Source organism: Varanus komodoensis, unplaced genomic scaffold, assembly GCF_004798865.1.
Source record: "Varanus komodoensis strain SLA01 unplaced genomic scaffold, ASM479886v1 scaffold12, whole genome shotgun sequence".
Taxonomy (NCBI): Eukaryota; Metazoa; Chordata; class Lepidosauria; order Squamata; family Varanidae; genus Varanus; species Varanus komodoensis.
Genome location: NW_025335349.1, coordinates 24,147,214 through 24,172,461, shown reverse-complemented (window position 1 = coordinate 24,172,461; position 25,248 = coordinate 24,147,214). Strand labels below are relative to the sequence as shown.

Sequence of the window (25,248 nt, the reverse complement as noted above, 5' to 3'; positions counted from 1 at the left end):
TGGAGCATAAGAAAAGGCGTGCGGATCAAGACCAAAGGGCCATCCAGTTTGCATTGGAGGCTGAGAAGAACTTTAAAAGGATTTGTCCAAAATGGGCAAATGACCAATAAAATGGTAAATGCAGGTTAATGTAGCTAGATTTTAAATCCAGGACAGTCAGTATGGTGTGGTGGTTCATGTGCTGAACTTGGGGACCTTGGAGTTCTGGCTTCTAATCCCCACTTGGCCATGAAGCTCACAGGATGACTTTGGGCCAGTCACTGACTCTCATCCCAACCTACCTCATAGGGTTGTTGTTGTGAGGATAAAATGGAATAAAGGAGGCCTATGTAAGCTGCTTTGAGTTCCTCACAAGTCAGAAAAAGGGTGGGATATAAAAGCAGTGGTGGTGATAAATGTAAAGTGATATACATTTGCAGCAGAATTAACCTATTTTCATATGTACACTGGTACGATCTGACCTGGTAGTCCTCTGGTGGTAATTGACTGGGAAGGAATCCTGCAGTCATTTCACCTTGATGAAAATATGTAGGTAGAGTAGCTGTGAAAATGGTGAATTTCATATACTCGGAGTCCTTAGGAAAGGGATTAAAAATAAAATTGACAACATTATAATGCCTTCATACACCTTTATAGTGCAGCCACACCTGGAATACTGTGTGCAGGTTTGGTCACAGAATTTCAAAAAGGAGATAGAAAAAGGTATAGAAAAGGTTGAACTGGAAAAATCAGGGGGCTGGAACATCTTCCCTATGAGGAAAAGTTACATTTGGGGCAGTGTGAGACTAGGGCCGAGGAAATCAGGGCTCTAGTCCCCACTCAGCCATGGAGCCAACTGGGTGACTCTGGGCCAGTCACAGACTCTCAGTCCAACCTTCCTCACAGGGTTGTTGTTGGGGGGTAAGATAGAGAGGAGGAGAATTATGTAAGCCAGCTTCAGATTCTTGAAAAAAGTTGGGATATAAATATAACAATAAAATAGTTTTTGGGGGGAAGGTGAATAAGATCTATAAAAATATGCACAGAGTTTAAAAAACATGGATAGAGATACATTTCCCCCTTTCTCATAATAGCAGAGTCCAGGGTTATCTAACCAGGCTGACTGGTGGGAGAGTCAAGACAGACAAAAGTGTTTCTTGACGCAGCACATACGGAATTTGTTGTGTCAAGATGTGGTAAAGGCTACCAACTTAGATGGCTCTGAAAGCAGATTAGACAAATTCGTGGAGGATATGGCTGTCAATGACTGCTGGTTATATGGGCCTTCCTGAATCACACACCGTGTGCCCCACAATGGAAAGGAATGGCAGGAAAGGAGGCTGCTATCCTCAAGTGCTGCCTGTAAGGTGCCTAGACATCTAGCTGGCCACCGTGGGAATGCATTTACCCGGTTTACATGAGGGCAGTTGAAGTCAGCCGTCACCGAACCCCTTTCTTCCTTGGGTGTCTCCCTGCTTTCATTCTTTGTCCCAAGGATGCTCTGAACATTTTTGTGAGATGTGTGAGAATATTTTCCTGCTACCAAATTACTTTGGGGGCTCGCAGTGCCCTCCCCCACAGTGATCTTGTGGGGGAGTCTTCCCCATCTGAGATTTCTAGCTTGTTGGATTCCAGCTCAAGGTCCTCCTTCAGGTGCGGAGCAACAGTAAATATACAGAACCCCCTTCCTTGTCCTTCCTAGAGACCTTGTATCTTGAGCTCATCACACCTTGGTGGTTCTCTCTACTTCACCAGATTTCTGATAAGTTTGCTCATGTAGGGTAGCCAGCCCAAACTGGTATTTGCCACTGATGCTGCCCACAGTGGAGAGGAAGAGTGTCTTGACTGTGATAGGAGTTCTACTTGAATGTGTGCTTATGCGCATGTGTGGTCTGTGCATACTGAACATGTGTGGTCTTGGCCACCGCACTGGGCACTGGATACTGGCTCCAGGACTGACAGGTTTATGCATCCTTGGCCTAGAAAAGCTTCATGCCATGTACGTGTCCCGTCCCGTCTTTGAGGTGCTTTCCTGGCAGAAGAGCAGGTTACTTCTGCAGAAATCTCCTAGGAAAGAGGGAAACAACCATAAACATTTTGCATCAAGAGGCAAAAAAAATCAGCCTTGAATGTATTCTGGTTGTTTACTCACTCAGATATTTTTGTCCTGGTCTCTGTGTATGTATGTTTTTTCTAGTATGTGATTTTAATGTAAATTTATCTTCATTGAATTCACATGTTCACTTTAAGCAAAAGTAATAGCTTGGGATTCATTGTGAGTTTTTCATGTCTCTGTTCTGCTCTTTTATGTCATTGTTTTGAGCAGTAAGAAACCATGATCCATAATCAATTGATTGCAACGGTCTTTACATGTTTAAGTAAGCAAGCATTAATTGCTGTCCTCAAATGATGATGGACTAGGCTGGGATGGGCAATTTGTGGCTCTCCACACATTTTGGCCTACAACTCCCACCAGCCCTTGTCAGCATAGCCTGTGACAAAGACTGACCGGAGCTGTAGGCCAAAGCATTTGGAATGTGCCAAGTTGCCCACCTCTGAGCTGAGCCAATCTGTTTGTTTGTATGATCTGCACCATTCCCATTAATCAAATGATCAGGTTAGTTTCTCAGGTGACAACAGCAAAGGGCAACCCTTTTGCAAGGCAAGGGGAAGGGGCCACGTCGCATGGCAGACAGATCAGACCCAAGAGCTCCGTGGAAAGGAACATGTGTTGCATTCTGAGTGAAGCACACACAGATGTTCTCTTTGACTTGTGTTCCTCCTTAATTGGTGAAGGATGGGAAACATCATTTGGCTTTCACCATACTGGTACTAAAATTGTTAGAATCACAGATCTGAAATCTCCAAAGATTTGGATTAAAATAGAATGGGCTGATTGATATTTCTTGGAACATTCATTTGAGTCTTGACCAGATTCAGGCAGGCTCCCATTTGCAAGTCATTTGAACTGCCATTAAAAAACTAAAACTATGAGTGGCCTTTTTCTGCAAAAGACCAAGGAACTTCAAAATGAAGAGTGCAAATTGCTTTATACTTGATTAGATGGAAAATCCCTTGCTTAAAACAGTCACTTTTTTAATGTTAGTCTCAAACCTACATTTTAAGAAGTAGGTGCAAGATCTAGTCTCTCTTCCCCCTCTTTCTTGCCCTTTTCTTTTTTAAAGGAAAAGAACCCAGGAGAAGAAACCTTATTCAATGGAATCCAGCTGCCTGGCTGGGTTGTGTTTCAGAATTTGGACTTCCGGTTTGAGATTTCAAAGGGAGCTGTCTCTGGCAAGGGACTGAATTTCCCACACAGCCATAGACACAATTACTAACGGGATGACGTTATAGAAGCATATGGCATCCCTCCCCGTGCAGTTAATTCCATACAACATTGGGTAGAAAAGGGTGGAAATAGCTATTGGTTTCCTCTGGGCTCTTTTCCAGTAGCAGAAAGAAACTTGTACATCTTTGCAACGTCCCATCTGGAAGAAACACCCAAGGCTTTATTCTGGCAGAGAGAATTTGAATTCCTTCCTATCCAGAGGAGGAACAGAAACTGGTGTTGAGGGGAACAAACACACCACTCCACAACCCAGCAAGCAACCCAGAGAGATTCCCCACAACACATGGGGAACCTTCCAGCGGGGGAAGCAGTTTGGAAGTTCTGCCTGGCAGAATGGGTTTCCAAGTTTCAAGCAGACCTGGACTGTCGGGCCACACTATGGCAACAGGATTGCAGTGGCATTGCATCACTTTCCCGGAAACGGCATCTTGTCAGAGAAAGGAAAGGAAAGCTCAGGAAACTTCATTTCTGAAAAGGTTGAATTACTTGTTAGATAAAGGGCTCAGGAAATAGGCAGGGATCCTGAGGTCCTAGGACCTCAACAGGAAAATGGGTTAGGCTGATGTAGGAAAATGGATTCTCTGGTCATGTTTCTGGAGGATGTAGGGGAAAATATACTGTGTGGTTGCTTAGCAACCACAGTCTATCTCCTTCCTGCCCTGGTGGATCTGGCAAAATGGCCACTTGTGCCTAGGCCAAAGTGGATTGCGGCAAGAACTGGGAACAAGATCTGGAATGGAGGATGGGAGTTGAGAAAGCCTGGCTGTAGCTTTTACAAATGTCTCCTCCAGCATGCCATCCCTAAATGCCTCAAATGTGTTACCAACATGTCCTGAGCTTGTAATTAACAAGTGAAAACAGTAATTGAGGAATAACTAGATACCAGCTGCAACCAATTCAAGACTTGCAATGCTTTGCCTGGTATGTTGCCAAGTGACATTGGATCTTTGGTGAAGACATTTCAAGCCATTTTGGGATGGGGAAATGAGCTGGTCTCTGAAAGGCAGTTCAATCTAATCACTGCTTGTTCTTTTCAGAATATATATTTTTATCTATAATCTGAGCAATGCAGCCACAGTTAAAGTTTTGTAGTATTTTAATCACTGGCTCTGGAAATACTTATAATACAGGGTGGGATGTAAAGTCATGAAAATAAAATAAAACTGTGCAGATTTGACTTGTAATAATTGCCAGAGCACCCTTGCCCTCTCCACCCAAGTTGGGATTTAAAACTAGGCGGAGCTAAGAACAAAATCCTGACTTCCATCCTGAGTCAGACTGACCTCACCTGCCTAGTAGGGTTGCCACTGGTTTCTGGCAGAACTCCAGTTAGCTTCTGCTGTTGTGTGACAGGCAGAAATTCAGTAGGTGCAGCATTTTCCCAGTTTAAAGATGTGGTGATTAGGAGTGTGTAGGCTGTTGAATGTTTGTTTGTCATGCATCTGTTTAAATGTACAAATATTCTGTCCAAAAGAATGGTGGCAACCCCCTAATATGGCACTTTTGCAACAAAATTCTATGTGGAATTGCACTGTAGTTGGCCCATCATATTCTTAACCTGTAAGCTATATTGCATCTGTGCAGGTATACAGGAAAAGCTACTCTTCCTCCATTCTAATCCTAACTCTGGTTTGCAAGAAATACAATCCTTTTCCTTGATAGCATCTGTGCTTTCTAAATGCACACATCACTTGGTAGAGGATACAAATGCAGAGTGTTTGCATGCCTTTGCAGTACACATGGTTTCCAAGATCTAGTTTTAAAGATTTTTTTTTTCAGGACTAAGGTAGAGATTTTATTTTGTAATTATTTGAAAAGAAGAATTTGGAAATTTGGTATACAAACACTTTAAGGACTGACCAGTGGCTAGCTGCCTTACACAGGGGTCTGAATGCTCTGTGCTGCTCCAAAAATTAAAAATTCTGCATCTACACCCTATATAGATCATACAATTCTGCATGTATTTGGTGATTTTGAATAGTTTGTTTCAACTAACCACAGGAAGAAGCAAATAATTATACATGTCGCTGACATGTGACTTCCTGGCCATGGGAAATTCTGCCTGGTTTTCTCTATGTGTCCTCAGATTTCATTGGGAGTCCCCATACACACGCAAATCAGAGGACAGACATTTGTGTTATCGAAAAGTTGAGATTGCTGGTATCTAGAATTGTGTGTTGGGTACTAAATTCTTCACCCATGCCATTCAGTTCTGGTATACAAACTATCCTAGGGAAAAAGGTAGGAGCAGTATTTATTTCCCATTCCCACTCTATTTGCATGCTGGAGATTACTGTAATTACCCCAGTGGCATGGCTGGTAGTATCATGTGGTCCTGGACAAGATGTGTTGTTGCCATGGGTATAAAGCTGTCCAGAACTGTGCTGGCTTGTTACTCACAGTAACAGGCCATCCGACTTGGTTCATATGACAGGACAAACTGTGTTGGCAGGAGTAATTATGCTTATCTCTCAGCATGCAATTAGCATATGCAGGGAGGTGGGGAGAGAGCCAGTGTGGTGTAGTGATTAAGAGCATAGGACTGGGACTCAGGTGTTCTGGGTTCTAGTCCTGTTTGGCCATAGAGCCAACTGGCTGACGTTGGGCCAGTCACAACAAATTCTCGGCCCAATCTACCTCACAGGGTTGTTGTCATAGGGATAAGATTGAGAGCAGGAGAATTATATAAGCCACTTTGAGTTTGCTCTAAGGAAAAAGTGGGATATAACTCTAATAATCAGATAAAACAAGTCATCATGGCTTATTTCTGCTCCGTGATTGTGCAAACCTGTCCATGCTCCAAACTGGTAGCTGTGTAGTGGATATGAATATCACTTGTGGATTGCAGGATATGGTCTGAGGGCATGTCGTGTTGCAAACATGCTAGAGCTCAGTTGGCCTGACTGTGGTTAGCATCTGAGTAGAAGACTACTTGAGAGAACAGATTTATGAAACCAGCCTTGCAAATTAGCACACAGATGTCGCCGGCCTGCACAGATTTTTGCTAGTATGCTGGGAGGTGAAAGAGAGGACCATGAACTGCTTTTCTGCGTTCAGTACAAAAGAGAGGCTTCCCTCCTCTAAGAGCTGCCTTGGTTTCTACATTGTGTGCAGAGGATGGACACATTCAACCTGTTCTCCCCCTGCATGTAGTTTCTAGCCACCCTGGGCTACCATGTTTCTGTTCATATATGTTGCATAAATGATGAATAAGCCTGGAGAAGGAGCTTACCCATCTCCTGTCTATAAACGTGTGTGAATATACCCAGGATAGGAAGAACTGAAAAGATGCAAGGAATGCATTAGCACGGGCCTTTCACCTGCCTTCTTGAATCGACCGCTGTTGATGTTCATGTTCACCACACAGATAACATCTGTGTGGTGAACATGAACTGCTGCTCATGTTCACCATGAGCAGTTGGGTACTGCTACAGAGCCCAGTTTGTTGCCATCCAGCCTTGTCTGCTAATTGATTGCCATTGTTTCTCTGCTGCAAAATAAATGGATATGTTTTATGGTCTGTTGGCAGTGGGAGGAGAAGCAATGGGAGACAGCTAAAGGCACTACTGAATGAAGCCACACAGGTGTTATTACCTTGAAAATCTCTCCATAAAGTACATTCTCAGGGATGGATGGGCCAAGAATGTGGTGTAGGATTCAGGAATCCAGGATGCAGCCAGATGGAACCACCAGAACATAGAGAGTCAAAAATGGTGAATGTTGGAGAAGAGCATTAAGAAAGAAGATGCAAGCAGATCAGTTTACCAGGCAGACTATGGCTGTGTCTGTATTGCAAGGCTACAGAACCTGAGAACTGGGGAAAGGGAAGTAAATCTGGTCCTCTGGAGTTCCTCGGACAGCTCAGCGCCTTTCGCCTGGCCCTGACCCCTTTTTCCTTACCGTTGGTGTTTCTTTAGTGTTGGGTGGTTTCCTGGCTTTTGCAGTTTTCCCCCGTTTTAAAATGTTAACATGCTTCTCCTGCAGCTTAGGCAGTAAGAGCTATACTCTGAAACAGGCTGCTAGTTTGGGTCCTGCCCCCTTTTTCCTTCAGCCCTGCCCACTGCTGCCCACTCCAGCTTCTCTGCAGTCAAAGCTGGCTCTTGGGCTGAAAGAGGCTTGGCATCCCTGCTGTATCAGGATGCTTGAGGATCAAAAGGCTTGCATTATGCTCCAGGAGCTGAGCTACGCATTGCAGTGCTCTTTCAGTGGGATATGCTTGCTTGAGGGACACATGTAGCTTTTCCTTCCCTTTTCCAGGAATGAATCCCCCCCCCCCCCGTGGCAGCTTTTGGGGTATCTTTAAGTGGGACAGAATGATGCCCAATCAGAGCTGAGAGAACCTCAGGCTCGCATGCTGCTTCCTCAGGAAGAAGTTTGGGAGGTATGGAGAGGACAAGGAGACCAGAAAATGTCATTTCACAACCTAACATCTGCACTGGATAAAAGTGTTTCTTTCTTTTTCCCTGAAAATCCCAAAGGCCAGTTTTTGCTTGCTTATGATTTCTGAAACACAAGCTTTGTTGCTATAACTGAAGGCAAATAAATTCATTTCAAAGCTGTTTTCTAAGAGACTACTGCAACTTATATGCAAAGGTATATCATAGAGCCCTGACTTTTTTGTTGTTTGTAAAACAAAACAAGCAAGCAGGCAAGCAAGCAAACAGTTCCAGGAGGGGAAGATTTTGAGTTGAGAGACAGGTGTGTGTACACATGCATTTGCATAATACTTTTCCACCCACCACTTCTTCACTGAAAATCACTCTCTTCCCAAGCAGTTTCTCCTCATGAGGTCCAATCCTATTCAGGTTTAAACTGAAAAAAGTCCGGCAACTCCCAGCATGCCCCAGGCAGCGAAACCAGCTGGGCATGCTGGGAGCTGTAGGGCTTTTTTCCTGCCTAAATACACACAGGGTGTCATCGTAATTCATCATAGTTTGAAGCACGGCATCTTAAGCTGTGAGTGGTGTCACAGCTGCCATCCGAGAAGAATGCCTTCAGGTTCTCAGGGACCAACCCAGAGCCAAGTCTTGTACTGATATCAGGAACCAGCTGGTATGGCAACACCCCTCTGCTGATAGCAAGATGGGAAAGAGGGCTGGCTGGAGAACACTGAGACTTGCAGTCTTTATTTTCTTTCTAAACACACATAGGATTATGGCCTTTAAATCCTGCAAGCGGTTATGTGTGCACATAATAAGCAGTGGTCTAAAAAAGCCAGGGCTAACAGTGATGCTGACAGTTTCTACAGCTCCCCCCCCCGCTCCCTCCCTCCATTTTCTTTCTGAGCTTACCTACAATTCTCACTGCAGCTGGAGGGAAATGAATTTTCCCAACAGTGAATTGTTCTCTGTTATAATGCAAACTATTTGGGACTGGCAGGTCTCACACAGGCAACGAAGATCCAAAGATTTGTTGCTTGTAGAAATGGTTAGAAGTGGTTTATTGATAAGGAACACCACAGCAGCTTGCATTTTAGATTCTTCTTGATGGCACAGCTCTGGGGATGGTCAGGATGAGTGCCTGCACTTCCAAATTTACTAGTACACCCCTGCATATAATGTGTAGTTCATCCCTGATGGCACAAAGATGCTCTCTTTGATTTTCAACATGCTGCTTGCTGAGCTCCTCTGCGGGGACTGGCAGAAAGAGCATTACACAATAATATGCTGCTATAGAGTGTTAGGTCAGTGCTAGAAGAGATGCTCCACATGGGTCAAGCCCAAGGTCAGCCTCTGGCATCTCAAGTTAGGATTTTGGCTAGGAGACCCAGGAAGGATCCCCCTTGCACAACACCTTGGAGAACTTCTGTCATCAGTCAAACTATTTTTATGTTATCTATTATATTTATATCCTGCCTTTTTTTTCCTTCCCGGGAACTCAAGGCAGTTTGCATAATTCTCCTCCTGCTCTCAATCTTAATCCCACAACAACAACCCTGTGAGATGGCCCAGAGTCACCCAGTGAGTTCCGTGGCTGAGTGGGGATTAGAACCTCGATCTCCTGAGTCCCAGTCCCACATTCTTAACCACTACACCACACTGGCTCTGGCTTACAGGGGCCAATGAACTTCAGTAAAACATTGTCACTAATTCAGCACTGGACCTCAGACAACACAGCAGTGTGATGGAGCCTCTCTCGTCTGAATCTGCATCCCCATCAGCTGATCTCCGAGCATCTTGGAGCTAGTTCGCATATTGTGCATTAACAATGCAGGGAATCGACACTGGGGTTGCCCAGTTGAAACTCAAGATTCCTCCTCCCCTCTGCTGGTAACCTTTTAAATTTGCTGCTGGACTCAGACTTGCAATCAACAGGCCTGCGCAGGTACCACACAACAGGCCAGGCAGTGGATATGGAGGTGTGCCAACAAAAGTCTGTGAGAAGCATTGCTATGCGAAGCCCTATCTTGTGATTTAGCCTGGCAGAAAAGTAAAGGGGGACTTGCTGAATTGCACTCATCGTCCTATTTGGAAGTTCTGTAGGAGGACATCTCAGTTCAGCCTTCCCAACGTGGTGCCCTCCAGATAGTTTGGGCTTTGGCACTGAGATCCAGTGTAGCATACTGGTCAGAGTGCCAGACTGGGATTTGGGAGATCTGGGTTATAGTCTCCACTCAGCCATGAAGTTTGCTGAGTGACTCTGGGCCACCTACTCACTTTCAGTCTAGCGTGCTACACAGGGATGTTGCAAGGATAAAATGCAGAGGAAAAAGAGGTTTAATACATAAGCTGCTTTGAGTTCCTTGCAGGAAGAAAGGCTGGATATAAATGTAATTAATAACTCACAGGAGCTCCAGGCAGCATTGCCAACAGCTAGGAATAATTGGAGTGGTACTGAATTCCTGGAGAAGGATGGAGAATGCTGTCCTTCAGCATGTGGCACAGTGGATAGACACGAGTCCTGGCCCAGTGACGGAAACCCCAGCCTGCCTCCCACTGAGCTGTTCAAACACGTAGATGCTGATGCTCTTGCGGTCCGAGTCTTGGAGTATCAGAATGGCTTTTGGCTGGAATGTCTTCTGACAGGTTGCGCTTTCTGATCATGCTCCTACCTCAGCCACCAAATTTTCATTTTGACTGGAGATGTAAAATTCCTGGACATTTTGAAGCTATAGAAAAGGCTGGGCTTGAGGAAATTTGCAGGAGAATTAAAAAATAGGCATTTTAAAAGCAGTCTTTGCAGACCTAAAGTCACTTTTTTGCCTTAGGTTGTTGCTTCAGGTTGCCTTCCCTAACCCTTTTGGGTTTCAGTCCTCATCAGCCTCAGGCAGCATGGTCAATAGCCACAAATGCTAAGTGCTGTAGTCCAGTACCTCTGGAGAGTACCAAGTTAGCGAGGCTTGCTAGAGGAACACAGAACAGGCTTTATGGCCCTAAAATTATATTATGCATAACTTGGTTTGCTCATAAAATTATCATCATATTTAAAAATGTTTAAAAGCAAACTCAGTAAATTTCAATTATTGCCTGAATAAATCAGATTTTTAAATTTAATATACCAAACCAAAATTTAATATACTAATGTAATTTTAGTATACCAAATATAATACTCTGATTCACTCAGATCAAGATATGCACATATTTTTGGCTCCAACTTAATGTCTGATCAGAGGGAACATCAGCAAGTAATTCTTGACTCATCCTAGAAGCCAGAAGAAGCAGGAAGACTTGGAGGCAAAGGAAGACTGGTGTACAGCAGCTGTCCGTACCTGTAAGGAAGATTAGAGACATTCCTAAACCTGTCCCTGTTTGTGTGGCAGAGCTTAGGAAAATCTGATCCAAAGGAAAAACTATTGCAATTTTATCTCAACCAGTTTATTGAAGAGTGACATTTTAGGGAACATCTTATTTTTTTGTTCATTTTGAAATGTTGTCTCTAGCAGTTGTGTCAATCCTGTGTACACACCATAGGAACAAGGCAGCTGAGCTTCCTGAGGTAGAGAGGGTCTATTTTAATATTAGCAGCTTAAAGGCTCTGCAGGTGAAGCAAGGTAGTGGTGAGAGCTAATAGAGAACTTTATTAAAAACTGTGGCAGTGAGTTCTTTGGATCCAGATAATTTGTAAGAAAGGAAAATAGGTGGAATAACAGGCATGCTGTTCCATTGCATCTGGTGTGAGTGGCCCAACATGGTCTGGGAGGGGCCACGGGATTTTTTGGAGTCCTAGTCCAGGGTCCTGCGACATTGGAGCCAGGACTCCAAGCAGAGAGCCCTCTGTCATCCCCCTTGCAGCCTGCATGAAAAGAACTGTGCCAGCTGCCCCAGAGAGGTTGGAAATCAGACTTGGAGAGAGGGAAAGGGGCATGGCAGCGATGGCAGGAAGTTGGGAGGGATGACTTATGCCATATCCAAATGGTACGGTACCTGCCTGCCTTCCTCCGCTGCGGTGCCCCATCTAGATGGCTCTAACCATTTTAGAGGAAATGAAAACTAGATAAGAATATTTTGTCTTAAATTCTAGAATAAAATATTTCAAAATCCAAACTTGTTTAATTTTTTTCAATGTTGGGGGAAAAAACAAAAACACATTCTTAGAAAAAGGATTTTTCCTTATCTTTCTCTGTTTTCCCTCCTAGACTTTACATCCCTACTTTTGATTTGATTCACACAAAGATGCCCTTTGAAATGTTTTAGAAGCTGCAGCCAATGAAGAATTACCTCAGCTTACCTTTCAGTAAGGATGGCTAACCTGTTAAATCTATTTTCACATGGCTATGTAAGCTTCCAAGAACCAATTTAAAGCACTAACCGTCCTGAGCCCTAGCTATCCTAAGAGAGTATCTCTTCTAATATGTACTTGCTTTAGGAATTATGTAGGAGAAGAAGGCTTGTTCTTTGTACCTTCTTTCACTGAACCAAACTCAAAGTGTGGAACAGGGCCTTTTTAATATTGGCACCCAGGCTAATGTATTTCCAAGGATGGGGTGTTATCCCCGTTGTTTATGTTCTGCCTGCCTGCCTGCTGTCATCAGTCCGTACCTCGTTCTAAAATCTGTATCATCCTTCCCCAAGCTGGCACCTTCTAGGTTCTGATCAAGCCCGGCCAGCCTGACCCATGGTAGTTGGGAGCTGTAGTCCAAAACATAAGGAGAGCACCAGAGTGGGGAAGGCTGATATCTGTCCATCTTTTTATATCAGCTGTGTACAGGTATCACTTCATCCAAACATTTTTCCTGCTTCCTGCGCATTTTAGGCTGTTCTTAGCTTGTTTTAGGCTGATAAAAATGGGTGTTTTAAAAACTTCCTGTTCGCGATGCTTCCAAGTACCTTTGGTGGAGGAGATGGCTAATAAGTCTCCACATGAACCGATGCATGAATGAAAGCCCTCCCATTTGCCCCATGGCCAGAATGAATTACAGTTAAACCATTCCAGACAGAAGCTGATGTGACCATTTTCCAGAGCTTCCCATCACAGGGACTCCACAAGTTCCCTCAGTAATTTGTTCCACTGCTTGACTATTATTATGGTTGGAAAATTTCTGCTGACATTTTTAAGCTAAATCTTTCCTCCTGCAGTTTAAGTTCATTCTCTTCCGCCACACAGGAAAGGGGGTGGGAGAGCATTCCTCACAGCTGCCTCTGCTGCACCACCATGTGGCCTCGCCTCTCGATTCGTGCATTCTGCTTCCCGCAGGTGACCCTGGGGAGTGGGGGGACGAGACACTACACATGCCAACCAACATATCATAATTTCACACCCTACAGAGTGTGAAGTAGCTGGTCTGAGCTCATCGCTGGGCTGCACTGTTTTCACTTTTCATTCTAAGTGCAAGTTTCTAGCCCTTAAGGATGCAAAGATAGGCTTGAAAGCATGTGGGTAAATCGTTTGAAATAGAAGGTGGGAGGCACAGTGAGTTATGCTATACTCAGTTTTTCCCCTTTCTCTTTTTCAACCAACAAAAGATCAATAAATTATACAACGTAAGGAAATATTTGCAAATTAGTTCACTCAGCTTAACTTTTTTTTACAGCTTGGAAAAATTGGGTTTTCTTGGTGCAGAAAGTGAGTGATCCCATTGCTACCTGCTACAAAATGTTTATATTTTTAGCAGAGGGTATACATAAGTTCACTAGTACCACATGTATAAATGCTTTCTGGAAACGATGCATACAAGAAGAATACAGCAATGCATAAGGCACAAAGGCAATGAATAAGGCAGAGTAAACATGGGACCCATTAGAGCAGTGCATCCTGGGATACCATACTGGGAAGCAAATGTGACCAGGCCTACCAGAGTAGCCATTTGCCATTAGAGCTTTTGATTAGTTAATAACAGCATGTGTGCTGCCCCTTTTTCATTTTTTCTTTTCTTGGTGACATGTAAATGCCTCAGTTGCAACCATCCATGCTGTACATTTAGTCATGAAAGACTCCATTCCAACCTGGGGAACAAGGCCTAGCTCTGGGGATTCAGGAACGGTCATCACCTTTTTGTTGGAAGCTGCCAGACCTGTCTAGTTCAGGATCTGCTTCCTCCTTAAGAAAGGAGTGTGTCTCAAGTACAGAAAAACTGTGTGGCTTTCTCCATGGAGCACAGCCTTGGTGAAGGGCAGATTCTGCTTCTTTAAGGCACTGGATGGCTCACAACTGAGGATACACCATTTCCAAAGAGGACTTTGGAGTGGCACTCCTGTTTTCTAAAAAAATTGAAGCGTTCTCTATCGAGGAGATGGGTGGTGGGGAACCATTGCCTAAGATGCAACACCTGCAAAGAGGGGAGGGGAACATGCAGCAGGTGTTGCTGGTCTGCCACTCCCCTCACCCACAGCCAGTTTAGTTGAGTGGGATGATGGGGGTTGTAGTCCAGCAATTGCCCATGCCTGCCTTAAAGCAAATTGTTCATATGTTGTGCATGCAGATACACATGCACAGTGACCTGCTTCACCAATATGGCACCCATGATCAAGAGTTATTTGGCTTACCCCATTTCTCCCCCTTCTTTATATTCCCTCCATCTCTGTTTGACAGCCACTGACAGCTCCTCTGTAATGCCCAAGCAGCTCATTGAAGGGATTTGTGTGGTTCATCACCCCCTTTAAATTGTTTTTGTGTCCACAGAAACTCTCCATACAAATAAGAGAAGCCTCCAAGGCAGGTTTGGACACCCCTCCTGGCAAAGTACTTTTTCCGATGGTGAAGAGGCTTGTCTGTCCTGCCCTAACTTTTTTGGCCAACAGATCTGTGGGTTAGCAGGGCTCTGCCTGACGGTATGAAGCAAAAGGACTTTCATGCATCCATCGCAAGTTGCATGTTACAGACTGTGCCCACAATGTACCATGAAGTGTGAAGCCTACTTTTCATTGTGTGCGGTTGTGTACTGAGGAGAGCCTCTGCTTCCTCCCCTGTGGACATTCAGAATAAGATGGGCACACACGTATGCACTGCATATGAGACAGCCATCCAAGTCTTTTGAGAGCATGTCTCATATGAAAACATTCAGCAGCTTGCTTTTTTACCCCCTTCTCACTTTTTCACCCAAAGAATGGTGTCTTCTTCAAACAGGAAGCAAGGACTCACTCCATCTATGTTTAGCCATATTCCTCTGAATGTTTATTTATCTAATTGAAGCATGTTGATCCCTTTGCTCTGTGAAAAAGGTTCCTGAAGTTGCTTACATGCTTGTGGGCTTACGATCTGAAAAGATACAGCACATAAAGAAAAAGGGATAGGAAGAAAAGAGCAATAGAATGAGTAGTCTTTTAGCGGGGCTGATGGGGTACTCCCTTCTCCCACTGCACAGCCTGCTGGAAAAGCTGTGGTGGGATAGGTACCATCCATCCAGGTCACATCAGGTCCACAGTGTAGTTGTTTCATCTCATCTTCAAAACTTCCTCCTCTTTCAAACCTTTCTGGGATGGCTGCTTTTGCCCATTATGTGGCTACAGTTTCCTAGGTCAACCTTGACAGAGGGCATTGGGACACCAACAGCCTCCATGACCTCGCTGCAGGTGTGGGATAAAGGCAGGGCAGCAGCTAGATGAGCTGGCATTCCCCAACACTCTCAGAAGCTGCATGGGCTAGAACCAGGAAACTTTGTCCTACATGCAGCTTCCCCGTGTCTGAATTGCACTATCAGAATTGCAACCAGAACAGCAAAGTTTTCTCAGGCTCTGGGCTGGCTGGGCCTACTCAGGCCATGCACTGGGCCTTGGTGGGCAGGAAAGGCTATAAAAGGCTTCCTGTTTGGGTTGGGACCTTGCCTGAGTAAGCACCTTCCTGCTTGTGGTGTTTGTTGGCTCTTACCCTCCTGTTCAACTCATAGGTTACCTCAGGCCTGACAACTGCTTTCTAAAAGCTCTGTAATACTGACATGCTGAATGCCAGGCTAGATGGGATTATTTTTGAGTCCACATTTTGAACTGTGGAAAAATGGCGATTAAAAACAAGCAAACAAAAGAATAGAATCCCATGAGGGACAAACAATTTCTTGCGGGGGCAAGGGGATGAATACGTCTCTTGGCATTGTATACAGTAATCACAGCAGGAAAACAAGCTAGCTATGTTCGACCCTTGCTGTGAAGTATTAAATAGCTCCCCATCAGCTATCCAGCACTGGTGCTGAGAAATGCTGCATTCTCACTAGCTCCTTGCCCCAAGGTTTTTGCCTGTTAATTCCCTTGCTGAAGGGAAGGGCATGAGACCTGGCCTAGCTTAGGCTTTACAGTTTCTTCTGACATGGTAATTTGTGGCCCTACTTGTTACAAAAATAAATAGGAGTCTTCTATAACTAGGGCAGAAAGTAGCCATTGTGCAAGACAGGGTTTTTAATTAAGAGTAACCTATATTTAGCTCTGCATGGCTGTGCCTGCTGGAGACCAAAATGAGTTGCATCATATGGAGAAAGTCATCTCACCACCACTGCATGTTTGCCTTTAACACTTGAACTTAGGGCCTAGTTAAACTGAAAAGAGCTTGTCCTCTGTTCTGGATCATCCTCTATAAAGGAGACTAGACTGATTTCCAGCAGGAAACAACCTTTCTACCCTACAGCAAGAGAGGACAGATGGCAGGTCTCCAGACAGCCTGGACTTAAATCTCCCAGCATTCCCAAATATTGGCTATGATGGCAGGGACTTATGGGAACGACAACCCGAAACATTTACAGCCCTCTCCTCTGACCACAGCTGCCCTAGAAGATGTCCCAGAATCCTGTACAGCATGCAGAGGTTGCCATGTGAGAGGCAAGTCAAAGTGGAAAGGGTTCCCCGAAGGAAAAAAAACAATGGAAGCAACAAACCTAACACTGATTAGGTCCCTGATACTGTGATGACCAAAGCCACACAGGTAGCAAGGATTTTAAAGTCTAGATGTGGCAAGGGAATTACATGCTCCACACACCAGCAGGCCTAAGACTTGTGATTTCTGCTTGGTTCTTACCAGAACCATGAGGCCCAAAACAGGTGAATTTAGTAGGGGGATATACATGGTGCTTATGACCTCTAGCTTAAAGCAGGAAATTGTTTACAGAGGCTGAATAAGGTTCACAGCCCTTCCACACAAACATCGACAGTCTTATTAGAAGAATTTTTTTTTCATTGCTGCTATTAAAACTATTGCAGTCTGAACTCCTTACTGGTCTGTTATGAACCGCCCATGGATTTACCAGATCTCATCTATGTTGTGCCTGCCCTCAGTATATTCAGGGCTTCCTCCAGACATTTTGTTGCCTGAGGCAAAGAACCAGATGGCATCCTCTCCCTTTCTAAATTCCTGCCTTGAAAGGCAGCCAAGAAATAATGTTAAATAAATAAGTGCAAAACCCAGCTGGATTGGCAGATGAATCTGCAGTTATACAGAGGATGGAGGAGCACCTTCTGTGCAGCTGAAGCAGCAGGCTGATTAGGGGGCACAGAGTGGCAGGCAGGTAGCGGAGCTCTCCAGTCCGGCATTTCCTGTGCCGCACTCTGCCTAATGGTAGGACTGGCCCCAGGTGTACTTCCCCCTCTGGTCTCAAGCACAGCAGCAGAAATCCCCTCTTGTACAGGGAGCTTGGAAGGCAGGGCAAGGCTTACTAATCCAAATAGTGAATTAATACAGAGAACATACTCTGTCGTCTGTGTCCCAATCCTTACATAGCCAAAATGGCAGCATCAATGCACAGGAGGGAGATATCAGAAAGGAGAGAATTCCAAAGGTGAAGGGGGACCCAGAGAGCCCAGTGAAGTCTGAGCATGCTCAGTGGTCACAAAGCATTGGCTGAATGTGGCACTTAGCACATACTGGAATAACTTTTTTAGAAAACCTCAGACGTTCTGTGATTGAAGCCATCCTCAGAAAGGTTATGGTGCCAGTCACCCTGGCTTAAATTAAGCTTTGCATTCACCTCACACTGCCTCTCTCTTTCTGCCTTTCTCCTTAGCAGATGGCTACTGAGCGGGACCACAAACCAAGTTCTATCTTGGCTCCTGGCTAGCCATTTTGTTAGGCTGGAGAAGGAGTAGCATAATGTACTTAGCAATCAGCTGCTCGTCAGGTTCTAAGCTTGTTGTCAATGCCTTCTTGATTCTTCTGTTCCTGTGCAGCCCCTAGCAATTTTCAGTGAATTATAAATGATAAACACATCAGTGCTGTCCAGGTGACTACTGTCAAAACAACAGGGTAACTGGGGCAAAAACTGTGACTGGGGAATAGCAGCAGCCCAGGCAAAAGGAACCGGCACATGGTTGATTCTCCCTGGGAAACTGCATCACATCTGCTTTTTCCAAAGGATGTGTCTGCCTCAGAGATTATCCAGCTGCCACGGTGTATAGTACAGAATCAATGGGGCAAGGGTCAACCAGTTACAGTCTGTGAGCCTTTTACCTCTTCTCAGCCATATTGATATGTCCTGCTACAGAATCAGCTGTGTGGACAACAGGGTGACCTGTCAGATCTGGCCACTACCCATGCAGCCAGGGTTGCCAGCCAGCTGCTTTTAATTAGCCCTGAGAAAGTGGCTGGGAAAAAAGAAGAGAGCATCTTTTAGGTACACACATTTATAATTCCAAGGAGTTGTAGTGTACACAGAGAGACCACAGTGTTGACAAAGATTTTAACTGAGACATGTTCAGTGGAATAAATCAGAATTTTGTGCACCTTAGAGGGTCTTTGTTTCTGCAGCGTTGCCTCCTCTTCCTTTATCCTATGTGCCTGAATTAGGCTGCTTCCAGATTGCAGGCTCCAAATACTACCATGAAAAGGGCATTGTTTAGCTCTCTTGTTTTATTCATCCTGAAAAATTTTGTGGGCAAAGAAAGAAGATGGAAGAAATGGTGGGCGAACATGGAAGGGTTATGAGTGGGACATGGTGTTGTCTGGGCCCTCCTTAAAATTCCATGAATAAGGTAGACAGTTGCAGAAAAAACTTGTCTGGAATTGCCCCAAGATGTTGACTTGTAAATACACTTTCTCTTTTCTTCCCTTTGCTTCAGTTATTGGTAATGGATGATTTTATAAATGAATTAACATGCATACAAACAATATCAAATGAGCAACATCTCTTAAGAGGTGGTAACTACATTTGTAAGGGGTATCTGTCTTGGGTTTTTTTTTTTCTGTTTGAGGATTTTCCAGTATCTGGGAAACCCAATGAGTTGGAAAGAACCCAAACTAAGTGGATCTTTTTGGTCTTTTGATCTTAGTCTCCTCCCTCCCCACTCCATTCTGATATCAACAGAAGGGTTTTGCTGTACAAGGTGGGTTTCTGATATCAGCACAAGAACTTGGCTCTATTATATGCTTGGGATTTATCAGCTTCTTCTGGGCAGGAACCCTGTCTCAGAAAACCTGAAGGCATTCATCTTAAATGGTGGCAGCAGAACCACAAGCAGTGTGGTATGCAGAGTTCCTGGATCAGACTGGATTTCAGTGCAATCCTATGCAGGCTTAGGCAGAAAAAAGGCCTACAGCTCCCATAAGCCTAAACCAGCATGGACTCTTCATTATCTAAACCTGCATAGGATTGCCAAGACCTTCCCATGTGACCCACTGAGACTCCTGGTGAGGTCCATGTCCAGAAAAGCCAATCTCCAAGCCTCCATCCCCTTGGAGAAGAGAGGCAGGGGAGTGGCTTGCAGCTTTACTTTGGGAGCTGATGTTCTTGGTGAAAGGAGAAAATTGGGATCTCCAGCAGAGAAGATCTACTTCTTCAATGATCCTGTACTGGAAGTCACAATGGCTAAATCTAATCTAGTTTTGTAGCTGAAATATAGCCTGAGTCTTTAAGATGCAACAAAATTTATATTACCTATGCTACTTTAAGTTGGTGGCTGCTTTAAAGCAGAAGCATCCAAGGGACCTCCATGATTGATCACTCAGACTGAAACTGATGAGGATATAGAGAAAATATCGGTGTCCTCCAAAGATGTTTTAAGTCTGTATCTAAAAATGTAACTCTGGAAGGGTTTGCAAAGGTATATATGGTATGTATGGAGCAGCTATAGCATCAAAATCTGCACTCCAAGCTATACTTGGGGATGGGGTGCAAAAGAAGACCCCCTAACCTGATCTGGTTTCCTTGGTATGGCCAATCAAAACATCAATATGTCACTAGTGTATGTATAAAATGTATCATATGGCATTTAGGGCTTAACTAGAAGTTACATGGGTTATCTATGACAGGTTCTCACAAAGCATATTTTCCCTATTAAAAACATTCCCAAATTTGATCAAGGGTCCCCCAGTTTTGATTGGCTAATGCAAATTCTGCACTACAAATTGCTCTCCTTCCCTGAAGGGAAACACACAAGCAGCCAAGTATGTTTTCCCTTCTGCTGCTAACAGAATCTCCAGGGAGAAAAAGAAAAGATGGGAGGGGACACACACACACACACACACACACACATGATATCCCTCTATAAGTACCTCAAAGGCTGTCACAAAGAGGAAGGTCAAGATCTCTTCTCGCTGATGCCAGAGTGTAGGCCATGGAATAACCAAGTGAAGCTGCAACAATCCAGATTCAGGCTGGACATCAGGAAAAGCTTCCTCACTGTCAGAGCAATAGGACAATGGAACCAGCTGCCTAGAGAGGTGGTGGGCTCTCCCACACCAGAGACATTCGACGCAAAACTGGACAGCTGCCTGAGTGGGATGGTGTAAATTGGTGTCCTGCAACAGCAGGGGATTCTTCATGGCCTTCATGAAGGCCATTCTTCATGGCCCCTTCCAACTCTATCGTCATTCTATGATTCCCAGTGTGTCCCAAGAACTCTGCAACACGTGGGTTCCATAGTAGTTGCTGAAAGGGCTCCACGACAGACACATGGCTGTGGAAAGCGTTACTCGATGCATTGCTCAGCCAAGTGCAAGCAATTCCACATTCATTTACCTGGCGCAGGAATACCTCATTCCTCAGCACGGAATGACCAAAGCCTGGAGAAGCGGGGCGAGGGGAGACGTTGCACAGAAACTGGAAATGGCAGCTAGGCGTTGCTAACGGGGCTGGCAGATCTGGAAGGCGAGATAAGCACGATTTCCTTTCCTGCAGGCCGTTTTCCTGCTTGACGTGAGGAGGGGCAGAAGGAGCAAACGCCCGGATTCGCTTTGCTCGTGTGTTGTGCGCGCGCCCGCGCGCCCCCGCAGGGCTTTGAGTGGGGAGGAGTACAAGAGAGGGAGTGGGATGTAATTTTAGCTTCTTGAAAGCCGATCTGATTCAGGAAGAGCTAAAATGAGGCGAGCAGGAGGTAAACAAATGAGGTTGTATGTGGCAGGCGGATGGTGGGGCACTCGGAATCCATCTGGCTTGAGTTAACGTGCTCTTTCATTGTCTGAGCTTTTTGGAGGTGAAGTTTCAGATCCAGCGTTCCAGCCAAGCAGCACGTGGAAGCGAGGGCGTGTGTGTTTGAGCTTCAAATGCAGTGTGTGCGCTTGCCCCAAACACATGTGCAGGGAGGGGGGCGGGGGATCATTTCCTCCCTACGCCTGTTTTCTTGTTCTCCGAATTCTGGCTGGAATAAAATCTGAGGCTGTGTGCAGGCTGTGCAGAGAGTTTGGTATCTGGTCCTGAGTTCAGTTTGCAGAGAATCCCACCTTTGCTTGCCTGCTTGTTTTTAAAAGTTTTTAGCCCTCATCACTGGACAAATAGGCTTGAAACCTTGAAAAGGTTTGGAGGCCAGAAAGAGAATAAGCAAGCATTCCAGTGGCTTAGGAGTGTGTGTGTCCAGTGACCTGTGTCCTTCCTTGGTCTTTTCCGTGCAAGAAAAATATATATGAAAATTCATTTAGTTTCCACACTGTATATCCCAGTTGCAGAATTGCACACAGAATTTGGGTTGTATTTATTTTTAATATAATGTATGCTTAGGCCCAGTGAGAGAGGCTATTGCTCAGACCAGTAGTCTTCAGGTTAAAGGGGTAAAGATCATTTTCTCTGACCAGCTGCATACACTGATTCACACACTGCATCCCACTTTTCTTTCTGTTTTGCATGCTCAGACTTTTGTCTCCAGCAAGAACAGACTTTGCAATTTTACAAGGACTTTTCTGCTTACACAGTAGCTGGCGTTGAGCATGGTCTGCTAACAGTTTGGCATTGAACAAGTGGAAGTGTGGGAAGTATTGCTTGGAAACATTGATATATTTCCACCTCAGATAAAAGTGTGATCCAAAAGCAAGGGAAACAGATGGTGCAGGGAGGCAGCCTCCTTGGTTCCTAGAGCGGGCATCAAGGATAGGTTGGTCAGGCACCTGCCAAGGGCCCATCCCTCAGCAGAGGGTTGGTCACAAGAAGGGTTGGTCCTTGAATTGCACCTCCACTGGGACCAGCTTGCTCACCTGCCTTTCGCTTTGGGCCGGACAATGGTGGTGGCGGTCAGGAGTGGCAAAGGCTGTCTCCTTGCCCATGGGCTTTCTGCCTGTCTGTAGAGCAAGGAAGTGGTAAGATGGATGAGAAACAAGCACAGTGGGTGACAATGCCATTGAGAAGGTCAGTTGAGAAGGTCAATTAAATTGACCCAGTGGCCCAAGAACCTAGAGCTGGTTCTGGTGTGATGGGCAGAATATGTCAGAGTCCTAAGTGCAGAGGGACTGGAGGTTGGATGAGCAGATTTATCCCTTCAAATAAGTGTGTTGCGCACGTCATTGACATCCAGTGCAAGGTTTGGGGAGAGCTGTTTGTGGGAAGCAGCTGCTTTGCCACACCTAACACAGCTGTTCTGCAAAACTGATGGGCACAGGAAGCTGTGAGCTTCACCTTCCAATTCTTCATGCAATCCTAATTCCAAGAAGACAGGACCACAAAAATGTGTCTACTCCCTATAGCTCCAGCGATATTCACACCTGATGGATTTCTCTGCACAAAAAAATAAATCCCTTTACATTGAAAAATGCATGTCTGGGAGAAAGTCTAGACTATTCATCTCACTAGTTTCATGAAGAAGTAGTTATGAAGAGCCTGTTGTTGCACTAAGCATGAACAAAACACCAGCAGGGAAAGACTCAGTCCTAACAAGATAGGGGCCCCCAGGCTCTGCATTACTTCAGTCTGGGAATTAGGTTGCCCGTTCTGGATGGGTTTCACTCCCCTGAAAGATAATGTTTGTAGCTTGCTTGACCCATTGCTGGTGGACTTGGTGACTGGAGCACCTTTTACTAGCTTTATTTGGTATTCCAGGCATGGCATATCCTAGACATGGTCTGGTGGCACTCATCCATGCATTGGCAGCCTCAGGATTGGACTGTTTCAGTGAGCTTTCTGTGGGGCTTCCCTTACACCGGTCCAGGTTCAGCAACTAATACAGCATTTGGCAGTTTGCATACTGGCAGCAAGGTTATTACAAAGTACTGCAGTATCCTGCTGGATCAAGCTTCAGGTGCTGTTCTTGATGTGCAAGTCTCGTAACATCTCAGGAGCAAGCTACCTGAGGGAGCTGATTTGCAGAACAAGGACTCAGGATTGTTCTGCCACTTACTCAAATGACAGCGACTGGGGAGAGCCGTTTAGCTTGCACTGCCCTGTCTCTGGAATTCTCCCACTGCTCCGGAATTACAGCAGGTACCCACCCTGGGGAATTTATTGGAATTTTTTCTGAACCCGTTTGTTTAACCAAGTAATTGTTGATTTTAATACTTAGCTTTGTTCCTGTGTTATTTTAGATATTTATTTCAATCTGAATGTTGATTTAATGAGTATTGTATACCACCTTGGAATTCATTAGCAACAGTTTAAATAAATATGGGAAGGATCCTTTGGCCCTTAGACATTGTTTGAGGAGTCATAAGCTAGTTCAGATTCTTAGCTCTGTGGGAGCTGGACATTGGAGCTTCTGTCCCTTCCCTTTGTAGCTGGCATGGAAACAGCTTGAGGCTGGGAAAGCAAACTCTGAGAGAGGTAAAAGGGAGTGTTCTGTGGGGTGGTGGGTGGAGCATCCAGGATACAAGGAATCCTGAAGCTGCCACAGCCTCCTCATCCAACAGGCTGTCCAGATAGTCAGAAAAGTTCATCTAGTGAAAATGCAGAGTGTGAGGAGTGGGGAGGGAAAGATGAGCAAGTTTGGGGGCTTACACTCATTGCCATCATATTGCGCCCCAAATATATAAATCATTTGCCTGGTTCCAACCACTAGCCAGAGGACTCTGAGGGCTGGAGCCCCTTGCCCACCTTGGTATAATGCAGATGTGCTAAAATGCAAGTCCCATAATGGGAATGATGGGAGTTGTAGTTCAACATATATGGTGGGAGTAACAGGTTGGGGAAGGCTGTGCTAGGATGCTGCTTCCCTCTCCTTTTAGAAGGAATTCTGTTCTAACCATCGCTTGCTAGGTTTGGTCATCGTCACCAGCTGGTCATCTCTACACATAGACACACAACATGTTTTAAGAAAATTCCATTTCATAAAATGAATTACTACTTACTTGATACCTATGTTAGAGTTTTGCCTTTTGTAATAACCAAGTATTATTAAGTCAAAACTGTAGTTATAAAATTGATAGAAGTAATAATAACTTAGCTGATTTTGCTTAAATAGCACAGAAGTACAGCACTAGGAGTTGCTAAAATATAGGGCTGGTAAGACAGGAAGCTTCCTGAACACCTAAAGAACATTCTCTAATGTTAACTGTTACTACTGAAAGCCACATAGATCTGGCTGTAACTTTTCATAGATTTTACTGGCAGTGCTGCCTTTGTTCCAGTTCAGCTTATGTCTCTCACTAGTGACTGGTCTACAGGAAAAGCAGGTAAGTTGCTGAACCCAGTTATGGATGGTGTCACTGGATCAGGAACAGTAAAGTGCTCAAACTCTTCCCTAACCTGCATTCAGAAAGCAAAATCACGGCATGTAAAAGTAAGTGTTACACATTGAATAAAAGGCTAGACTCCTTCCTGATGTTCTAGATTTCTCTTTGCAGTGAGGGTTTTTTCCCCATGAAGGAGGGATCAGTTGTGGAACAACCCAGGTACAGTTTTACTGTCTCATCTCATATTAACGTGTACCAGGCTTAACACATTTGGGGAAGTGATTGTGACAAAATCCATGGGTCCCTCAATTGCAGCTGCTCTAGGTCCCTTGGTTCTGGCCTCTGGACAGCAGGTTTGGGGGATGGCTTTTGGGAATCACATGGAAGCCATTCCTTCTTGTACCACCTTTTCAGAAACCCTGCCCGGCTTGCCTGCTGTGCCTCCTAATGTAGGGTGTGCCTCTCTGTCCCCTGGGAGGTGCTCCAAATCGGATCAGTTCCGGTTTGTTAAGCACTAGTGTATGTGTGTTTTGGCCAGGCTGAGAGCCCTTTTCATCTGCCCATATGTTGCTCTTCCTTGCTTCCAGAGGGTGTGGGGAGAGGGCTTGGTAATGCTGCCTGAGAGCATTTTTGCCTTTTGTTTCAGATTTGCGGCAGGCAGGCAGGCAGGCAGGCAGGCATCTGTATCAACAGAGCTCCATGGTGTGAGAAACTGATTTTATGCAGCTAAAAATATAAAGAATTTTCCTATCTTTTCTTCCGTA

At 44.9% G+C, this 25,248-nt stretch overlaps 1 protein-coding gene and 2 long non-coding RNA genes across 11 annotated transcripts in view; 1 reads left to right on the top strand and 2 right to left on the bottom strand.

Annotated features, from left to right (window-relative positions):
• The window catches only part of FMNL3 (formin like 3), a 110,020-nt gene that overhangs the window by 7,851 nt on the left and 76,921 nt on the right, over positions 1–25,248 (top strand). The gene's annotated exons all lie outside the window — the stretch shown is intronic.
• LOC123019202 lies at positions 616–7,571 on the bottom strand. The gene is made up of 2 exons (XR_006413884.1): positions 6,923–7,571; positions 616–2,046 (listed from the first exon to the last, which is right to left on the bottom strand). It is a non-coding gene; the product is annotated as an uncharacterized LOC123019202 (long non-coding RNA).
• The window catches only part of LOC123019201, a 49,078-nt gene continuing 33,123 nt past the window's right edge, over positions 9,294–25,248 (bottom strand). Inside the window, exons 6-7 of one of the 2 annotated variants that reach the window (XR_006413883.1) lie at positions 20,637–22,165; positions 9,294–11,036 (exon numbers count right to left, since the gene is read on the bottom strand). This is a non-coding gene — a long non-coding RNA (uncharacterized LOC123019201). Of the gene's footprint in view, positions 11,037–20,312; positions 22,166–25,248 lie in introns of those variants that run through there. The other variant, XR_006413880.1, reaches the window with a different exon arrangement.